We start from the raw sequence: 7898 nt of genomic DNA on the forward strand, positions 1-7898 counted from the left end.
TGTGCATTATGACAGTAATACAAATTTTGAGAGTAATGAAAATGTCATGGAAGAATTTATTTTGCCTCTCTCCAACAATACTGGAAATTTAAAACATTTTCCCTCTATGGGCTCTACTCATTCTTTTTGTTTCATTCCTATAATGCATTTTAATTTCCACATAGTTGAGACCACACAGAACATTACTATTAACATTTTAAAAAGTCAATATTTAAATTTATCCATATATTTAAGCCTTATAATGTCCTTCAGTCTGTCTTGCACTTCGGTGTTTTTATCTGCTGAAGAATGTGCCTGATATTTTCTTTCAACACTTTAAAGAGCGCTGTGAATTGTGTGAGACTGTTGAATCACAGACCTGTACCTCTGAAACAAATAATACATTATATGTTAAAAAAAAAAAAAAAAGACGATAGCAGGAAGGGAAAAATGAACAGGGGGGAAATCGGAGGGGGAGACGAACCACGACAGAGTATGGACTCTGAGAAACAAACGGAGGGTTCTAGAGGGGAAGGGGGTGGGGGGATGGGTTAGCCTGGTGATGGGTATTAAAGAGGGCACTACTGCATGGAGCACTGGGTGTTATACGCAAACAGTGAATGATGGAACACTACATCAAAAACTAATGATGTAATGTATGGCGATTAACATAACATAATTAAAAAAAAAAAGATACCAATCCATTGTTTTCTGGCTTCTTCCATAGTGTTTCTACAATGAAGGTTTTTTTCTGTTTTCAAGATTTCTGTTTGTCTTTGGTTTTTGACAATTATTCCAAACTGACTAATGCTCAATGTTACAAGATGAATACATGGATATAAGATAGATTCAGAGTGAAAGTTGAAAAAAACAAAGTGCAAGTTGAGTCAATGGATTTGAATGTAAAAGAATACAAAATATTTGGTGATATTCTTTCATATTCCATATGATGACTGTCTTTATAAAACTACTGCTTGTCAGTTTTTTTGTGTATGTCAAAGAAAAATATCCCCAGTTATCTAAAAGGATTATCCTCTCCAATTCTCCTCCATTTTCTTATTATGTAATCTTTGGAACCCAAAGTTTCTTTATATACTTCTAACAAAACAATATAACAGATTGATATGGGAAGCAGATGTGATAATCTAGATATCTTCCAGTAAACCAGATATGAAAAGTATTTACAAAAACTTGAAGCAATTACTTATAGCATGAATTATATTTTGTTTTAGAAAAGATAGTTAGGTTTTGTAAATATATATTATGTTACATTAACAAAATGGATATATTCATGGTATTTTAAAAATGAATTAAATGCATATTTTGAAAATTTCTGTCTTATTTTCAAACATTCACAAAGAAAGCATTTGGAGGACTTAAATATTTTAAGAACGTAAAATACTCCTGTAAGAAATATTCTTTTAGATGTGCCTACATGTGATCTTCTTTGTATTTATCTCAGTTAGGATCTAGAACTTCTTGAATGTTGGGATCCACAGAGCTTCTTGCTATTGCTCATTTATTTTGGAAATGCCTCAGACATTAACTATTCTAATATTATTCCGCATAGTTCCCTTTCATCTTTTTCTGTGATTCCTGTTAAACATATGTTAGACCTTTAACTCTGTTCTGCATGTCTCCTGTTTTCTTTTCTACATATTCTACTCTTTTCTGTCTCTGTTTCAGCTTGTATTTTTTTCTATTGACTTGACTTCCATTTTGGTAATCCTATTATTGGCAGTCTGTTCTATTTTCATATCCATCTATTGAGTTCCTAATCTTATGTATTACGTTGTTCACTTTTATAATTTCCATTTGAATTTCTTTATATGCAGACATTCCTCATTTTAGACAGTAATAGTAACTAAAGCTCTTGCATATCGAACTGTGTCTTTGCTTTGCACAGCCCTCTAGTCAATGGAACCACGCAGAGCAAGAACACCGTATCAACATGCACCTGTCTTGGTTAGTACCGTGTCATGCAAAGGGAGGGCTTTGAGTATTCCAGTTATATATAATACTTCTTTACACTTCTTTATTTTCTTAAACACATTAATTATGTTTATTTAGAATTCCTTCTTTGTTAACTCTATTAATTACAACAGTAATACTCAGAATGCTAACATGTGATTAGATAAGGAGTTGTTCCGTAATGTAAATTTCCTACATCACTGCTTAATTCAGTTGATTTTGTAAACATTAAACCTAAATTACCTGTATTTATATTATGCTAGATGTTCAAACAAGGAAAAAGGCAGAATTGTTAGCTATAACTTCCTTTGGGATAATTTTTAAAAATAGAATAATTTAAAAAATGTTAAATATGGAAAGGATAAAGAGAATCTTCACGTTTAATTCAATATACTTTTTAAAAAAATAGAATACACGGCATGGAGCACTGGGTGTTATACACAAACAATGAATCATGGAACACTACATCAAAAACTAATGATGTAATGTATGGTGATTAACATAATAAAAAATTTAAAAAAAAATAAGATCCAGAAAAAAAAATAGAATACTATTTGCTTCAGCAAAAATTATCTGAAAAGGAAAGATGTATTAAAAAATTAAAAAATAAGTATAATACAAAGTTTAAAAAATGAATAAATATATTATGAGGGTAAAGGAAAAATATGGATTCTAACAGGTTTATTTCAAACATCTTATGTAGTAGACATTAGAGTGGGCCTTGAAAACAATACTTTTGGATTCTGTATCACTCCTCCTTTATTTTTCATGTCCTACTTTTTCTCTTTCTATTTCCGTCTTGGACTGCTTCATATAATTCCCCAAAGCCTTGTTCTGAGTGAAGGTGGAAAGAAAATAGGAATACTCAGACCATACAGTGTTGGAACGACTGACAGATCATTCTCACATAAGCCAGTGTTACTTCTTCCAGTCAACTAATTCATTCTAATCTCTTAGAGGATATAGAATTCAGCTATAAATTCATCTATTTTTTTCTGAAAATAATAAAGCTTTTAATGCTGTCTTTTCTGCAAATGACCTTATTTGGCATCCTAATCTTAGCAAATTTATACCCTAAGATTGATTTGTCAATCTGAATACTTAAGATGCAACATGCTAAAAGTATATAAACATAGACCAATGCTCAGGTACGTAATTCTCCAACTATTATTTTTATCATAGAAGCAATATAGAGTAAGAGAGAATAATATACAATAATGAACAGAAGGAGAGCAAATTTTGTGTTACTTTATTCTCTTTCCTGACATTTTTAATTTGAGTTAATTATAACTTCATAGGAAGTTTCCAGGAACTGTATTCCCTGGCTTAAAATCAGTACTCCAAAGAAACTCTTTCTTTTTAAAAAATTCTTACCATTAAAGAGCAATTCTGTATGATTGGTATCAGCATGTTTTTTTCTACATCTACAAAGCAACTACTGTCAACCTTTCAACATTTACTGAAAATAACCCTTCATCAGAGCTCCTAGATTCATACACAATACTATTTCACCATTAAGTTTGAAGACTTGATTCATGTGCCCGTGCAACTCCAAAATTTCCTACTATTTTCCAACCTTTTAGTGATTTAGAAGAAAGTGAAGAAAGTAGAGTAGCAACTAAAAAGTCACACTCAAAATGAACACTTTTCTTTCTTTTAAGAGGTGAGGAGAATGCCACATTAAAAAAAAAAGTGAGGAGCATTTCTCCTTTGCTTCATAAAGATATCAGAGAACCCATAGATTCTCCAATAAAAGCATTTTATAAGATTTCCAGGAAAAAAAGATATTGCTGGGATGATTTTAAAATGATCTTAAGAAAACGAAACTGTGCGAGTATGCATAGATTTTCCTTCCCAGCTATGTCTAGAATATTGCTCTTTGGGATATATAAAAATATATTTGAAGATGGCCTCATCTTTACTTTATGGTATATACTTTGCAATTGCCCAACAAAGCTTGAACTCAGGCTTGATGAACCCTATTAAAATATGGCAGTAGGGTTGCAAACATGTTAAATTGTGTAGAAAATAATTGAGAAAATCACATTTAAAAATAATATTGGGAATAGGAGAGAAAAATATATATAATGCACAAGTTTCGAAATTTAAGTGTTTAAAATTAAAAAGTCTTTATATATAAAATTTTTACATAAGAAAAAGAAAAGTTTATCCAAGTCTTTCATCATTATTCACTAGATTCTCTTAATAAAGTAAACTAAGATACTCTAAACATATTTTCTAGAAATGGGGATTAATGTACATTATAGGGATTTTTTTAATTAAAAAGATCTATTTAGTGATAAAATCATATGAGAAATCACAGATTCAAATTTGGGAAGTTAAAATCATGTACTTCTTTGTTTCTTAGAAATTAATTTCTTAGATTGCAAAGATAAGAGTATAGAATTATCGAGTAGTACCACTGTTATATTATCTGTTTTGAGAGAGAGAGAGAGAGAAACAGCATGAGAGGGAAGAGGATCAGAGGGAGAAGCAGGCTCCCCGCTGAGCCAGGAGCCCGATGTGGGACTCGGTCCCAGGATTCCGGGATCATGACCTGAGCCGAAGGCAGTCGCTTAACCAACTGAGCCACCCAGGCGCCCTATATTATCTGTTTTAAGAGGTAAAATATCCATGATAACTTCATAGGAGGCCCATATTTTGCCCCGATCCCTCTACTGCCTCTATTCTAAATCTAAAGAGAATGATTTCTTCTTTGGGGTCTAATGAGATCTTTATTTTGTCCTATTTCTACTGCTCTGATGCAATTAACTGGCATTATGGTATGCAAAGAGTTATACTGATTTGAAAAATACTTTTTTAAAAGATATAACACAAGGCACATTATGCAAACATTGTAAGTTAAATGTAAAGTATGTTGTTAGAACCTACAGTCCTTCCTTAAGTCAAGCCTGCCTCCTTCCTGAGAAGTGAGGTTTCTTTAACCAAGTTCTATTTTTTATTGGTCTTTCTTGTTCTGGATGATCCACGGCATTTATTTGATTCCCTTGGAAGAATCCATTACGTTTGCCATTAAGCACAACATCAAGTAAACATTTACCACACCAAGTATCTGACTTTCCCTAAATCTTATGTGGTTGTCTCATAAAAATGTTTATAAAATTTCCTCAGGACTCCCCATACATTTTCTCTTGTAATTACTCAACTTAATTTTTAGTTTAGAATTGGTTTAAATATCTTGTCCCTCCTAAAGTGTTTGAGACAAAGGCTTCCGTTTGTTCAATAGGTGTCTCACAATATTCCTTAGCTTCATCATATAGAATTGTGTACAAGATCTCTGAATATATGAAGAAAAACTTTTTAACAAGACAGAACATGGAAAATATAATTTCCATTTTGTTGCAAGATGTGGTTTCATCACACGCTATTACAATAAAAAATATACAGTATAATCATTTAATTCTTAAAATGTATATATTTCAGATTGGTAAACTGATTCAGACCCTTTTTCATATTCAGAAATGGTTTACAGGAAAGACACTTATTTTATGAATGCTGTATATTTCATGACCAAAACTTTGTCATATACATTTAAGACACACACCCAGAGCTTTATACTCCAACAAATTTGCATCAGAAAATAGAAACACTTGATGCTAATTAACTATGTAAAGAGGATTAAAGTGCTAAGAAATAACCTTTGCCTTAATCAGTGGTAAATTTATTTAAAATGTTAAGAAAATGGAAATGATAAAATGATAAAATCATTTTTGCTAAAAGGGGTATTAAGAAAAACGTTTTGATTCTCTAAATTCTATGGGCAATATGCTTACTGGTGGTCATTTAATTATTGGAGAGGAAGCTGTGAAAATGGCCCCCAGTGGGAGTGCAGATTTATCATTATCATTATGCATATAGAATAGAAAACTTAGCCTAGGGTTTTAAGATATATTCCTGCATTGGAAAAAAAAAAAAGTCCTGGTAAGCTATGTGAGTGTGGTTTAGATTGTTCTGGTACATGGTCAAATGCCAGTAGAAACATTACTTATAGCAAGCACTGGAAACATGTTTTGTCCAGGGGAGAAGGAGGCAAACAGCTGTAGATACTACCACGTGAAAGGAAATTTCTTGAGTATTTTTTGAGTGATAAAAAATCACATTGGATAATTCCCCATATTTATTTTTGAGAAGTCCAAAAGATTCATCGATAAACACTTCCACAGAAACCTTACATTGCCACAGGGCATGTCACACTGACATACTGTTTCAGTGGAAGCTAGCAGCATAAACTGAACTACTACAGAAACAGCAAGTATTCTAATATAACCTTAGTCCATCTGGGCTTATGAGATAGTTTTAAGTTTCATTCAACTTTTATTAGTATTATGACAACCATCCCAGTCTATTTTCAGAAGCTTGTCTGTCCAGTTGCCCATGAATTTTATCAAGGGAAAAGTGCTGATAGTGTTCAAAATTACCGAAAGATATTATAATGGAGAAGACTGTGGATACCAAAAATGACACTTTTCAACCATGCCTGTTGAGCTAAACTTCATTATGATCTTCTTCCAATGGAATGCAGTGTGCTCCACAATACATTGCACCTCATTTACACATATTTATGTATTTTTCAAAATTATTCTTATTGTTCTTAGGATACTCCCACCTGCCAAACCCCCACAATTATTAAGTTTTCCATACTCTCCCCATAATTCATGATTTTGACCATGAGTTTGATCAACACCAAAATCCTTAGACCTGATAATATCTCATAATCTAAGCATCACAAAAATATTTCTTCACCATCAAAAAGAAATAATGGTTTTGTCTTAATGGCTAAGCAATAGTTTAGAATTTATTCTTTAATATTGGTTCAATAACCAAGTTTTATTTTTGAAAAATTTTTGAATATTAATGGACCAGTTTCTTCACATTTAAAATCAGAAAAAAATTTTATTGTGGTTAAATGAGTTTAATTGGTGTTGAACTGCTTGGGAAGTAAAGGAAAATTTTCTGGTAAGCAAAATGGTAAGTAACTTGTTTTCAAAGAAAATTTTCATGGCCATGGACAGTAATAGCATCATTTTCTGACAATATTGCTCTACTTAATTTTTTAACAATAAAAACAAAACTGGTGCTCTGAGTTTTGACATATTTTGAAATAATTTAACAAAATTTTCTAAGGTTTAATACTTAGTCCTTAGATTTTTAAGATGTAATAAATGCAAATTTAAAGTTTTACAGTTTGAAAATCATCTAGAAGTATCAAGCCATTTCTAGAATAGAAAAAAAATTCATTTCAGTATGATAAAGGCAATACTATGATTTAGGTCTAAACTTGGGTTATATGGATAGGAAACATAGTTACATCAGTAATATTACTGCCTAAATCATAAAACAAAAGGAAACACTGCAATACTACAACATTTTACCAGCATTATATAAAATTCTGGTACTCATTTGTGAAATTTCAGTAGACATTCTAATATTCTGTTATTGAATTGCTTTAATAGCATCACAGTCTGTGTCCTATTACTGACTTCCATGAACAGCATGAGACAATTGGGTTTTGGTAATGCGGTTGCAGAACAAAGTGGTTTATCATATAAATTGGAATCCATAGGAGTAAACAATTCTGATGAGATTTACCTCATTTATTTTAAGAAATAAAAAAGTATCACTAGATTTCACAAAGCATAATTAAAGTCCTAATTGAAAATGCCGAGTGCCACATGTGTACTGTCTGTCATCTCACTTTTTTAAAGTTCTGCCAGTATTTTAAATACATCTTGCAAGGACACTATAATAGCAAGATAAGGCCTTTGTGATCTTTATACCTAGCATCGTAGATCAAATGTTTGGAAATACGCTTTTTTGTATTACAAAAATAACTAATTGTAAGTGAATATAGAATTAGTTAATTATGAAAATTGATCAAGGCATTAGCAAAAAAGTTGACAGAAGTATTAGAGTACATAATTAACCTT

Source organism: Leptonychotes weddellii, chromosome 7 (assembly GCF_054177405.1).
Source record: "Leptonychotes weddellii isolate Sample4059 chromosome 7, ASM5417740v2, whole genome shotgun sequence".
NCBI classification, from domain to species: Eukaryota; Metazoa; Chordata; class Mammalia; order Carnivora; family Phocidae; genus Leptonychotes; species Leptonychotes weddellii.